The sequence below is a fragment of the Lolium rigidum genome, chromosome 6 (assembly GCF_022539505.1).
Source record: "Lolium rigidum isolate FL_2022 chromosome 6, APGP_CSIRO_Lrig_0.1, whole genome shotgun sequence".
Lineage (NCBI taxonomy): Eukaryota > Viridiplantae > Streptophyta > Magnoliopsida > Poales > Poaceae > Lolium > Lolium rigidum.
The window spans coordinates 176,409,103-176,423,524 of NC_061513.1; positions in this window are offsets into that span (position 1 = coordinate 176,409,103).

The following is a 14,422-nucleotide window of genomic DNA, read 5'->3' on the forward strand; positions in this document are numbered from 1 at the left end:
TGAGATTTTAGTGAGGGATCATCTTATAATGCTACCGTCGCGATCTAAGCAAAATAAGATGCATAAAAGGATTAACATCACATGCGGTTCATATGTGATATGATATGGCCCTTTTGTCTTTGCGCCTTTGATCTTCATCTCCAAAGCACGGACATGATCTCCATCATCTTCGGGCATGATCTCCATCATCGTCGGCGTAGCGTCAAGGTCAATGGCGCCGTCTTCATGATTGTCCTCCATGTAGCAACTATTACAACTAATTTGAAATACTACTCAACATGAAATTTAAAGACAACCATAAGGCTCCTGCCGGTTGCCACAATACAATAATGATCATCTCATACATATTCATCATCACATTATGGCCATATCACATCACCAAACCACTGCAAAAACAAGTTAGACGCTCTCTAATTTGGTTTGCATATTTTACGTGGTTTAGGGTTTTCGATATAGATCTAATCTACCTACGAACATGAACCACAACGTTGATACTAATGTTGTCAATAGAAGAGTAAATTGAATCTTTACTATAGTAGGAGAGACAGACACCCGCAAAGCCTCTTATGCAATACAAGTTGCATGTCGAACGAGGAACAAGTCTCATGAACGCGGTCATGTAAAGTTAGTCCGAGCCGCTTCATCCCACTATGCCATAAAGATGCAAAGTACTCAACTAAAGATAACAAGAGCATCAACGCCCACAAAACCATTGTGTTCTACTCGTGCAACCATCTATGCATAGACACGGCTCTGATACCACTTGTAGGAAAACGTAGCATAGAAAACAAAAATTTTCCTACCGCGAACACGCAATCCAAGCCAAGATGCAATCTAGAAGACGGTAGCAACGAGGGGGTATCGAGTCTCACCCTTGAAGAGATTCCAAAGCCTACAAGATGAGGCTCTTGTTGCTGCGGTAGACGTTCACTTGCCGCTTGCAAAAGCGCGTAGAAGATCTTGATCACGATCGGTTCCGGCGCCACGAACGGGCAGCACCTCCGTACTCGGTCACACATTCGGTTGTTGATGAAGACGACGTCCACCTCCCCGTTCCGGCGGGCAGCGGAAGTAGTAGCTCCTCTTGAATCCGACAGCACGACGGCGTGGTGTCGGTGGTGGTGGAGAAGTCCGGCGGAGCTTCGCTAAGCGTGCGGGAAGTGGAGGAGCGGGGCGGCTAGGGTTTGGGGAGAGGGGGGCGCCGGCCACTATGGGGTGCGGCCACCTTGGTGGTTCTTGGGTGGCCGGCCCCCTCCCCTTGGCCCCTCATTATATAGGTGGAACCCCAAGAGGTGGTGTCCAAGTCTTCGAATAAGACCCGAACCAAAAACCTTCCATAGGAGGGGAAACCTAGCCAAGCTAGGACTCCCACCAAGGTGGGAGTTCCACCTCCCATGTGGGGGTGGCCGGCCCCCTAAGGGGAGTCCACTTGGGACTCCTCCCCCACTAGGGTTGGCCGGCCATGGAGGTGGGGTCCCATGTGGACTCCACCTTCCTTGGTGGTTTCTTCCGGACTTTTCTAGAACCTTCTAGAACCTTCCATAGAACCTTCAGCGACATTTTATTCACATAAAATGACATCCTATATATGAATCTTATTCTCCGGACCATTCCGGAACTCCTCGTGATGTCCGGGATCACATCTCGAACAAATATTCCAACTCCATTCCATATTCAAGAACTACCATTTCAACATCCAACTTTAAGTGTGTCACCCTACGGTTCGTGAACTATGCGGACATGGTTGAGTACTCACTCCGACCAATAACCAATAGCGGGATCCGGAGATCCATAATGGCTCCCACATATTCAACGATGACTTTAGTGATCGAATGAACCATTCACATATATTACCAATTCCCTTTGTCTCGCGATATTTTACTTGTCCGAGGTTTGATCTTCGGTATCACTCTATACCTTGTTCAACCTCGTCTCCCGACAAGTACTCTTTACTCGTACCGTGGTATGTGGTCTCTTATGAACTCATTCATATGCTTGCAAGACATTAGACGACATTCCACCGAGAGGGCCCGGAGTATATCTATCCGTCATCGGGATGGACAAATCCCATTTGTTGATCCATATGCCTCAACTCATACTTTCCGGATACTTAATCCCACCTTTATAGCCACCCATTTACGCAGTGGTGTTTGGTGTAATCAAAGTACCTTTCCGGTATAAGTGATTTACATGATCTCATGGTCATAAGGACTAGGTAACTATGTAACGAAAGCTTATAGCAAATAACTTAATGACGAGATCTTATGCTACGCTTAATTGGGTGTGTCCATTACATCATTCATATAATGATATAACCTTGTTATTAATAACATCCAATGTTCATGATTATGAAACTAATCATCCATTAATCAACAAGCTAGTTTAAGAGGCATACTAGGGACTTCTTGTTTGTCTACATATCACACATGTACTAATATTTCGGTTAATACAATTCTAGCATGATATATAAACATTTATCATAAACATAAAGATATAAATAATAACCACTTTATTATTGCCTCTAGGGCATATCTCCTTTAGGGCCCGCGCCGGCCTATGGGGGCACGTCCTCGTGCGTCTCCTCCGCTCCGATTCGATCTCATTATTTTTCATACTTTCTAAAAATAGCAGAAACATTGTTCGGAAAGTTAAACGCATACATTTTATTACCAGAACTGTTACCTATTTGAAGTCGAACTCTGCAGAACTATCAATTTGATCTTTGATGAAAGCTTCCGGAGTCACCACTTGAATAACATCAATATCTTCATTATAAGAATATCCAGAGATATAATGTTTGAGTCTTTTTCCATTCACTTCCAGTTATCAATTGGGAGACTACCAATGGGTAATTTCACTGAAATGAATGAACTGAAAGCGTGTTTCAGAGTGTCGCAGCTATTTTCTTCTTCTAGCTTTTGCTCTTGGATCTTTTTGATTTAATAATTTTGGTCTTGATTTATACAGTAACTACAGTGGATAGAAACAAAGCTCCCATGGTGTCACACAGAAACATAACATACCAGTTAGTGCCAGCTGAATCCGTGCTTCCTTTTGTGGAGGTTGCCCGCCGGCAACTAGCATAAATTCTCTTTGTTTCCTCCTTTTCTATCGCTGCTATTTTTTTCTTCTGGTTCACTCGAGCACATCTCCAGTCCTCTGCATCATATCCCTTCTTTCCACCAAGCTGCAACAATGTAACAATTTTCACTGACCTGTGTTCTATACTGCAAGCTGTTGTATATCGGTCATACAAATTTTTTGACGGTTCAATGTTTTGCATATAAGCTGATTCTTCTTTTTGGTGGCCTCAGGTTTTGAGTACTGGAAAGAACAAGATTCACACGGACATAATTACAATGTTGGATTCAGGATCACCGGCAGTGAAGAATCAAGATGCAATAAATGTCGATTATAAATATGCTTGCTGATCTCTAATGGTATCAAAGAGTAACTACTGGTTAGTTAGACTTTTCAAGTGGCATAAGTCAGGTCAGAATAGGGAACTCCTCAATGTTTTATTTACCATGGTATCACTAGATCAATGATTAGTATTTCTTATATTTAGTCATTAGAACTTTTACTATGTCACCCTATTTAATAATCGCAGTATGGGAAAGGTGTTGTGGAGTTAGCGGGAAGGACTGCTGGTTGTGGAAGCAAAACTCTAGCAAAAGAATTAGGTTTACACATGATCGGAGATGTTGCAACTATCTCTCAGAAGTTTATGCAAAGCCTAGGACATATGCCAAGATTGTTGATAAAGTAGTCAAGTAACTTAGGAATGCGAAGCAAGAGGTGACCAAAGCGGTTAACAACAGATGGTGGGAATGTTGAACATTAGTTGTTGAGGATACTGAACTAGAAGTGAGTGAACTATGCAATTGTTTAGGTTGTGTGTTAGATTATAATTACTTTGGGTGTTTGTCGAGGATAGCTAACCCATAGGTTTCTTGTTGTTTATTATGTCACGTTCTAGGACTCTAAGCTACGGAAATAATAATATACATATTCTTTATTTGATCTCACAAGGTATGATCCATGCTTATAATGTGCAACATATCTGAACTTTAGGATCTAAAATTCCCCTCTTTTCAGTTACCTTCCTTAGTGGGCAGATACTTGGGAGGCGGGCAGTCTTTGGCATACGGCCCGTCGAGGCTCATGATGGTATTGATTCCCTTCCTCTCTTTTTTTCGCACATGAGTTAAAAACCTCTGTTATCAAATTTGTAAATGTCAAGAAAAGGAGCTAGCTAGGCAGGGAAGTATATAATTTTGGTTACACATGCACCTGCGATGAACTAATGTTATTTTTGTTGCCCCAATAGGACTACCGTGATTTGGTTACAAAATCCAGTCACAAAGTCATGAATACTTGCTTAAAAATAGTTTCCAGAAAAAGGTAAGAACAAAATATTGTGTTAGCAAATCCGATGCAACAAATTTGTTTACCAAGGTATTGATCAAGTGCAAATAAGTTTTCACTTTTCTTGCTATAGAAAAAACTATGATTGGAATTTTTTTAGTTAGTATACATGATGCTTACGATATGTAAACCAATGTGCTAATCAATATAGAAGTTATCAATATTATTCAGTGGGCCAAAAAAAAGCACACACCTCACCGTTACCTTGAATCCATAAAGAATTCAGTTAAGATACATCTATACTAGATTATGAGAAGAAAGTTGTACTTAACACTTTCAGTTTTGCTGCATTTTGTTCTATTTGATCGTTGAAGAATTTTTTTTTCTTTTATGGAATAAGCTGGACAAGCATGCATATAATATAGAGCATGGTGGTGGAAAACTCAGAAGATGGCCAGATGGACAGTGCTTTGCAACAATGCCCACAGTTCACTGTTGTACAAGAACCTGCTGATGCTAGAAGAAACTAGGAACAAGGGGTTCTCTAGATTGCCTAGAGATGAACTAGGAAGCTCCATGAAGATGTTGGAGCTCTCCCCACTAAATTATCGTTTGAGTTGTTCTCCTCAAATCTTATGTTAGCCTATGCTCGACGGGTTGAGCTTCCATGGTTGTAACTGCTGAGATATGATATGAGACCTATTTTGCTTGCATGTCAATGGTTCTCTATGAGTAAAAAAACTACTGTATTAAATATATAACAAGTCGACCTTCACAATTGTTTTGTCAAGACTTTCATCACTGCTGTTATACCATGTAAATCAAAGATTAAGAAAGAGAGCACAAAATGAGGGCACCTGATTTTGCTGCTGCATGTCGGAATCCCCTACGCTCAATCCGCCAGATGCACAAGCCTATCTCATCCTCCAGCTCCAGCGACGGTCTGGCCCTGTAAACAGTCGATAGCTTGCTATTGCTTGCAATGGCACTGCCGCTAGCAGTCTGGCATGGGACGGACGTCGCATCTGGTGACGACCAGCCACGCTGACACGACAACCCCTCTTCGACACTTCCGCCAACTACCTCCTTGGCCCCTGGGTTCAGCGAATGAACTACGCGGATGAGCTTCCGCATAGTGAGCCTCGCCAGCACGCCCTTGCACAATTTCAGACACCAAAGCATGCCGGCCATGGACACCGGCACCGTGACTGCCAACTCCCCGCGGCCGCACCACAGCAGGGCACACAACGCAGCCTCTAAGCTTGTGCCCGGCCGCCGCTATACGAGCCACGTCTCCTTGGCCGACGGCCTCGCCACTGTGCCAAATTGGAGAGAAGGGGAGAAAGGGATAAGGATGGGAATGGGATCACAGGTAGAGTCACGGACGGTCATAGTGTCCGCCGTAGAGGGCTAGAGGCACACACTCGATGCATCCACGTTCCTGTGTCACAGGCTCACAGTGTGCTTGACAGATGTAGTGTAGAGTTAGGGCATCTCCAACCGGGCGACCCAAACGGACGTGCTGGGCCGTCCGTTTTGGGCCGTTTGCGTGCCCGAGCGGACGCGCGGACGGAACCTCGCGTCCGCGCGTCCGTTTGGGTCGCGCGGTACGCCCAACGCGGCAGATTTGGGTCGCGGCGCCCTATGGTATGTTTTTCTTGTAAATTCACTAGAAAAACGCAAAAAAATATTATATAAAATATATAAAATATTACAAATGCTCAAAATGTATTACACATTACATAGTCCATGTAATCAAGGATAAAGTATTATTCAAATAAAATGAAAAAACGATACAAATGCTCTAGGCTACAGGATTTCCTTCATCATTGTTGTTTGCAGCATTGTTGCCTACGTGCTGCCACATGTGCTCGACCAAATCAGCCTGAAGCTGGTTGTGTACAGCTAGATCTCGAATTTCATGGTGCGCATGAAGAATGTCCTGGAATGATGCCGGAGCACCTTGCTGAGGAGTAACCAACTCTCCTTGGCCTTCCCGGTCATTATCAAAGAGTGAATCATCCCGCTCTACCTCAACAATCATGTTATGCATGATTACACAAGCGGTGATCACCTCCCACAGAGTTTGCACATCCCGGGCTGCGGCGAGGTGTCCGACGATAGCCCAACGAGCTTGGAGGATGCCAAACGCCCGCTCGACATCTTTCCGGGCTGCCTCCTGCTCTTTGGCAAACCTTGCCTCCTGCTCTGAGTTGGGGTTTCGGATTGTCTTCACGAGTGTAGCCCAAGGTGGATAGATACCATCAGCAAGGTAGTACCCCTTCGTGTAGTGGTGGCCATTGATCTCAAAATCCACATCAGGGGACTGACCGTACGCTAGCCTATCAAACACCGGAGAGCGCTGCAGCACATTGATGTCATTGTGCGAGCCAGCCATTCCGAATAATGAGTGCCAAATCCATGTGTCATGGGAAGCAACAGCTTCAAGAATGACTGTGCACCCCTCAGAATGGCCGCTGTATACCCCCTGCCAACCAAAGGGGCAGTTCTTCCACTCCCAGTGCATGCAGTCTATGCTGCCAAGCATCCTAGGAAAACCCCTGGAAGCGTTGATCGACAACAGACGAGCTGTGTCCTCTGCATTAGGTTGCCGGAGGTACTATTCTCCGAACGAACCGATCACTGCTCTGCAGAACCTGTACATCGATTCCAAGCCGGTTGACTCACTCATGCGCGTGTACTCATCTACGAAATCACCGGCAACACCATATGCGAGCATCCTAATCGCTGCCGTGCATTTCTGGTACGAAGAGAGGCCTACCTTGCCAATTGCATCCACTTTCGCACAGAAGTAGTCGTCGTAGATCTTCACGGCATCCATTATCCGGCGGAACAGCGGCCTGGTCATCCGAAAACGACGGCGAAACATGGACGGCATGAACAATGGCTTGGGTTTGAAGTAGTCGTTGTAGAGCTGGTCGTGGCCGCGTTCTCTTTTGCGGTCCAAGGCGGCCGCGCGCCCCGGCAAGGACCCCCGATGCACGGGGATTTGCGAGACGATGTGCTCGTGGATGAGCAGCGCAGCATCCGTGAAAAATTCGTCGTCGGACTCCTCTTCTGACGACGTGTCGATGAAGTTCTTGAAGTAGTACTCGTCGTCGCTGTCCACCATGATCTGAAAAGTGATACATTTTAGTTCGAGCATTTGAACGAACACCTCGCAGGCGGAGGCGATCCAAATGCTTCTGTAGGGACCTGCAGAAGCGGCCGTCTCAGACGACGTCCGGTCTGGAAACACGGTGCAGGAGAGCTCACCTCCGGCGGAAACGGCGCAGCTGCGAACGGCGGGAGGTGTCGCGACGGTGAGAGGACAACAGCGCCGGCGGCGGCGTCCTCCGACTCTGCTACGACGCGGCGAAAGCAGCGCGGGACCTCGACCTATGCTTCCGCCCCGCTTGCCGGCGTCTCGACGACGATGGCCGGCGGCGACGCGCTCCCAAATCGCCGGTCCGTGGGTGGCGGCGGAGCGGTGGGGAGATGTGTGCGACGGGCTTGTGTTTTGGGAGGCGAGACGGGCGGGCCGGGGGCGGACAAGGGAGGACGCGAGCGACCAGCCTTTCGCGTCCGCGGCCACGCAAACTCGTCCAAGATTTGGGCCGGGTTTGGGTCGTCCCGGACGCCGCGGCCATCCGTTTTAGGGATGGGTCCGCGCGCTGGGCCGCGATTTTGTCCGTTTCGACCCATCCGGACGCGCGGGCGCGGAATGGGTCGCCCGGTTGGAGATGCCCTTAGTCCGTACCTCCAACTGCAGTATATGTGGTAGAAAATTTGTGTGCGGTTAAACTAGAGTACGTGTTCAACTTTGTTGTCTTCCTAACACAGAGCAAGAATACATCAATCATAGTCGAAAATAAATTTGACGATGTTGACAAATTTATCTTTATCTTCACTATTCTATTAGTGCTAGCTGTTTATGAAACTTTCTAAAATTTATCAAAAAAAAAACGGAAATGCGTTCTTCTTTATAGGTTAAATAAACATAATCCAATTCTTATTCCAGCCTAATAGTTTGGAATGTACTAAGAACAATTAATTATTGTAAAGCACGGTATTGAGGTCAAGTCAATCGAGTAAAGAGATATGCATTGGTATTTTCCAAAAAAAACATATATTTTATTATGGTTCGCTGCCTTTTGTAAAACCTAAATTAAAATAATTATTGCTATTTTTCCACCTGGGTCACGGGATCGTGCGCCAAGGTATTTTCCAAAAAAACATATATTTTATTACAATGATGCAGTAAATATGTTTTATTTATGGTTGCCTTTGTGAGCTATTTGTATAGTACACCATCTTATCTTGATTTTCTCCGTTACACATCATAATTTCATAGTTTTCGTAACCTTTAACATCTGCTAGATTCAGGCTTTGCCACAAATCATTCCAGGTTTGCAGATTTTATCAGTAGCTTAACTACGCAATCATTCAGTCTATGCATGGAAATTAGACTCAGATTTAAGTACTTGCACTTTTTACCGGATTATATTTGCCATGTCTAAGTGTCACTTGCAAAGTTAAGCGTCAGTATCATGCTAAGCGTACTGTTGTGTCCAGGTGATTTGATACCTGCCTAATTATGCATACGATTTTCTAGGAAGATGTTATCTTGCTTCTCTCATGGCCAGATTCGGTGTATTGCATTATATCAGCTATGTTTTGGTTGTTCTTGATGCTACAGGCTAATCATCCATTTCAATAAAGGGAGCGATTGTACCCATCTGAGCTACACTGCCAGGGATCAGTTATGGACCCTTGCTCAGGTAAACACTTAAGAGCGCATTACTTCCAAGATTAACTTGACTCACTTGCCTAGCCAACATTTCTCACATGTACTAATGTTGTTGTCTTAGATGTAAAAACTTTATTTATTGCAACTAACTAATTTTTGCCGTGCACAAATGAATATACCTCCATTTACTATATCTATGTTTTCCATTCCTAAAAATGTAGAGTTAGTAAATAGTCTGACTTCACATGAGATTGTCTTATAAGGTTAAGCCCATGTTAAAACTCAATTGTCTACTCACTAACATATTTTGGTGTAGTTGCATGTCTTTGTTGGTTATAGTAGAAAACCAACCGTAGGTTCATCACATTTTGTTTTCTGGTCAAATTGTGCTATTAGAATTATGGTTACTTCTTAAGGTCTGTTTATAGATCCTTCAAACTTCGTTCTCTGTCTACTGCTTGGACTTATGTTACTTACATATTGCACCAATTACACCAGTACATGGCTTTTTTGCTTTTCTCTACAATTGACAGTATAAACCTTTGAACAAAAACATGGTTAGGGTTGTTTTGAATATTTACACACATACTTCCTGCTGTAGGAAACTCAGAGGATAATCAAGATCCCTTTTTAAATATTACTCAATCTTATACTAGAACAACTTGGTGTTTCAAAGGATGAATTCCATCTTGAGCTATGCGAGTATATGTAAGTTTGTGTGACTGTCCTGTTTAACACCTCTGCACTAGCGGAGTGTTCTCCTGTGTACCTCTATGTTTGTGATAAAGTCAAAGAACTGTTTACAGCAGGGGGTTCTTCATGTGTAAAAGCTGACACATATGTTGACCTGGCGATAAAATATAATCATCATAAGCTTCCTATGGGCTTTGTCAATAAGCATTTGCTTCTCCATTCGTGATTCCGTTTGTTTCCGTTTGATTTATCAAAGCTATTATCATTTTCTTGCCTGATTTTATCGTCGAATATAAAATGTAAATCAGAACGAATTTCACGGGACCGTGCGCCAAGGCGCACATCAAAATCTAGTGATTATATAGATCACAATATAATGGTTGGATCACAACAACTCAATTGCTTGCTTGAGATGAGGGGAATAGGTTTACTGACTCAACATAAAAGTAAAAGATGGGCCCTTCGCACAGGGAAGCAGGGATTAAATCATGTGCTAGAGCTTTTCAAGTTTTGAAATCATATAGAGAGCATAAAAGTAAAGTTTTGAGAGGTGTTTGTTGTTGTCAACGAATGGTAGTGGGCACTCTAACCCCCTTGCCAAACAGACTTCCAAAGAGCGGCTCCCATGAAGGACGTTATCTCTACCAGCGAGGTAGATCATCCCTCTTCTCTTTTGTTTACACATGTACTTTAGTTTTATTTATGGATGACACTCCTCCCAACCTTTGCTTTCACAAGCCATGGCTAACCGAATCCTCGGGTGCCTTCCAACGTTTCACATACCATGGAGGAGTGTCTATTGCAAAATTAAGTTGCTTACTGATGAACCAGGGCAAAACATGTGAAGAGAATTATTAATGAAAGTTAATTAATTGGGGCTGGGAACCCCGTTGCCAGCTCTTTTTGCAAAATTATTGGATAAGCGGATGTGCCACTAGTCCATTGGTGAAAGTTGCCCAACAAGATTGAAAGATGAAACACCACATACTTCCTCATGAGCTATAAAACATTGACACAAATAAGGAGTAATAAAGTTTTGAATTGTTTAAAGGTAGCACATGAAGTATTTACTTGGAGTGGCACAAAATACCACATAGTAGGTAGTTATGGTGGACACAAATGGCATAGGTTTGGTTTAAGGTTTTGGATGCACGAGAAGTATTCCCTCTCAGTACAGGTCTTTGGCTAGCAAGGTTGGTTAGCAAGCATAAGAGTTGAGGGAAACAAACAAATATACATGTGATAGAAACAATCATGCATCTTCCTTGTAAGCACAAGCAATTTTAACTTCAGAATACTAAGCTCATTAGCTAACAAGAAGGAAAGATAATGAAATAATATACATGTATTTCCCTCTTTTCTATTTAAACTTCAAGGTATTGTTGCTATTGACCAATGCTAAGTTTGCCAAAACCAAATAGATTTACTTGATGCTCCCAAAGTGATGTCAATACTAATAACAAAATCAATCATATAACAGAAATTGCAAACTAAAATAAGGTGTGCAAAAAGTAAATGATAAAACTTCTCATTAATATTTCATAACGATAACTCACACCAAGGGATACATAGATAACCAACTAAAAGAGAGATACTTCCACACTGCAAACCATCTTATATGATAACTTCCCTACTCATGATATGACACTACTTGCTAGTAAAAAGGTAAAAGATAGTGATGATGTGATACCGCGGCACTCCCCTAAGCTTGGAACAAACCAAGGGGATGCCAATACCAATGATGAATTACTCCTTCGGTGGTGATGGTGAATTATTGATAAGCTTCTTAACAAGCTCCTTTAACTCATCAATCTCGTAAGTGAGGTTGCGGATCAGCTCCGAGTTCTGCTCGACGCGGTTAAGAAGTATGTCAGACGGTGAGTCCCAACTCCTAGAGTTGTTTCCCCACTCTTCAGCTTCAGGTTTCATTCTTCCTGCAGTGTTAGAACGATCCATATCCCACTTGCTAGGCAATACTGCCTTGGGAATCCTTTCAATTTGACTATTATGAATAGAGTGCGGAAAGGGTTGTCGATGCCTGGAGGAGATGTCCTTGGAGCTAGGAAGCGACGTGGGACTTTTCCTCCGGTGCTAATCCGTGCGCTTTTCTTGTGGTTGAACGGGTTTGCCAACACCCCGATACTTGCGACGGTGGCACGCGGGTCTTCCTCCACTTCTTCTTCATCTTCACTCTCCACTTCTTCTTTCAGCTCAGGATCTTGAATATCTTCCTCAAAAGGATCCTTTCCCTTGTTGTTGGAGACCATGATGCTTCTAGATCAAAAACAGATCCTGGCAGGAAACAGCTCGAAACAAAACACGACGAGAAAACAATATACGAACCTCGGGGTACCCAGGGGATTATATAGCAAAAAATTTCACGCCAAAAGGAAACTACCAGGTCGAACCGGAGTGGGAAAGGGACTCCGAGGGGCAGTCCTCATAGGGCGGCGTGGCCAGGGTGGGGCCCGCGCCGGCCTATGGGGGCACGCCCTCGTGCGTCTCCTCCGCTCCGATTCGATCTCATTATTTTTCATATTTTCTAAAAATAGCAGAAACATTGTTCGGAAAGTTAAACGCAGACTTTTTATTACCAGAACTGTTACCTATTCGAAGTCGAACTCTGCAGAACTATCAATTTGATCTTTGATGAAAGCTTCCGGAGTCACCACTTGAATAACATCAATATCTTCATTATAAGAATCTCCGGAGATATAATGCTTGAGTCTTTGTCCATTCACCACTTGTGTGGCATCACCTTTCGAGAGAACCAATTTTTATTGCCCCCGAACGATACACCTCCACAATGACATATGGTCCTTCCCATTTTGAGAGTAATTTCCCCGCAAAAAATCCGAGACGAGACCGATACAATAGGACTTTATCTCCAACATTAAATTCTCTTTTAATAATCCTTCTATCATGCCATTTCTTAACTTTCTCCTTAAAAAGTTTAGCATTTTCATAAGCTTCACTTCTCCATTCATCTAAAGAACTCAATTGTAGCAACCTTTTCTTACCGGCAAGTTTAGGGTCTTTATTAAGTTCTCTTACAGCCCAATAAGCCTTGTGCTCTAGTTCTAAAGGTAAATGCCAAGCTTTTCCGTAAACCATTTTATAAGGAGACATACCCATAGGATTTTTATAAGCAGTTCTATAAGCCCATAGTGCTTCCTTCAACTTACTAGCCCAATTTTTTCTAGATTTATTAACGGTCTTTTCCAAAATATATTTAATTTCTCTATTTGATAATTCTACTTGCCCACTAGTTTGAGGATGATAAGCGGAAGCAATTCTATGATTAATACCATATTTAGCAAGAGTTTTTCTAAAACCACCATGAATAAAATGAGAACCTCCATCAGTCATAAGATATCTAGGTACTCCAAATCTAGGAAAAATAACATTTAAAAGCATTCTTAAAGAGGTCTCACCATCAGCACTTTTCGTGGGTATGGCTTCCACCCATTTAGTAACATAATCAACAGCAACAAGTATATGAGTATTACCTTCTGAAGAAGGGAAAGGACCCATGAAGTCAAATCCCCAACAATCAAATGGTTCAATAACAAGAGTATAATTCATAGGCATCTCATTGCGTCTAGAGATATTACCAACCCTTTGACATTCATCACAGGATAAGATAAACTTTCTTGCATCTTTAAAGAGAGTTGGCCAATAAAAACCTGACTGTAGAACCTTTTGTGCGGTTCTATCTCCGGCGTGATGTCCTCCATAAACACTTCCATGCATGACACTTACTCAATATCTCTTGTTGTTCATATTCAGGGACACATCTTCGCATAACACCATCCACTCCTTCTTTATATAAGTGTGGGTCATCCTAAAAATAATGCCTCAAGTCATAAAATAATTTCCTCCTTTGCTGAGCTGAAAAGGTTGGAGGCAAGTACTTGGAGACAATAAATTTAGCATAATCAGCATACCAAGGACTATCTCGCGAGCTCACCTTTATTACAACCAATTGTTCATTTGGAAAACTATCATTAACGGGAACAGGATCATAAGCGATATTTTCCAATCTAGAAATCCCCTTCAATTCATCAAGAGTGTAGCCAATAGCTCCTCGGTGTTTCTTCAATATTTCCAATAACCTTTCTTCCTCAAAATCTGAAAGCTTAGCACTAATAATAACATGATATATTTTCTTATCATCAATATAAGCATACTTAAGATTATCAGGTAACGGTTTCAAATAAAAAACAGGATCTTCCTTTGGTGGTGGTGTTGTACCTAGATCTTCAACCGGTAAGTCATGTTTAAGAATAGGTTGACGAAGGAAAATTTCATCAAGCTCATTCCTTTCTTCCCTAAAGACTTCACTCTCATGATCCTCCAAATGTTGCTGCAAAGGATTATTAGGAGCAAGAGCAATAGATGCACACTGTTCAACTCTAAAATCATCATTAGGCAGTTCAGCTTCATAAGGAACTTTGGCAAATTTAGAGAAATTAAACTCATAAGTTTCACCAGCAAATTTTGTCACAATTTTCTCCTTCTTGCAATCTATAATAGCTCCACAAGTATTTAGAAAAGGTCTACCGAAAATGATAGGACAAGTCTTACTAGCAGCAGAACCAAGTACCAAAA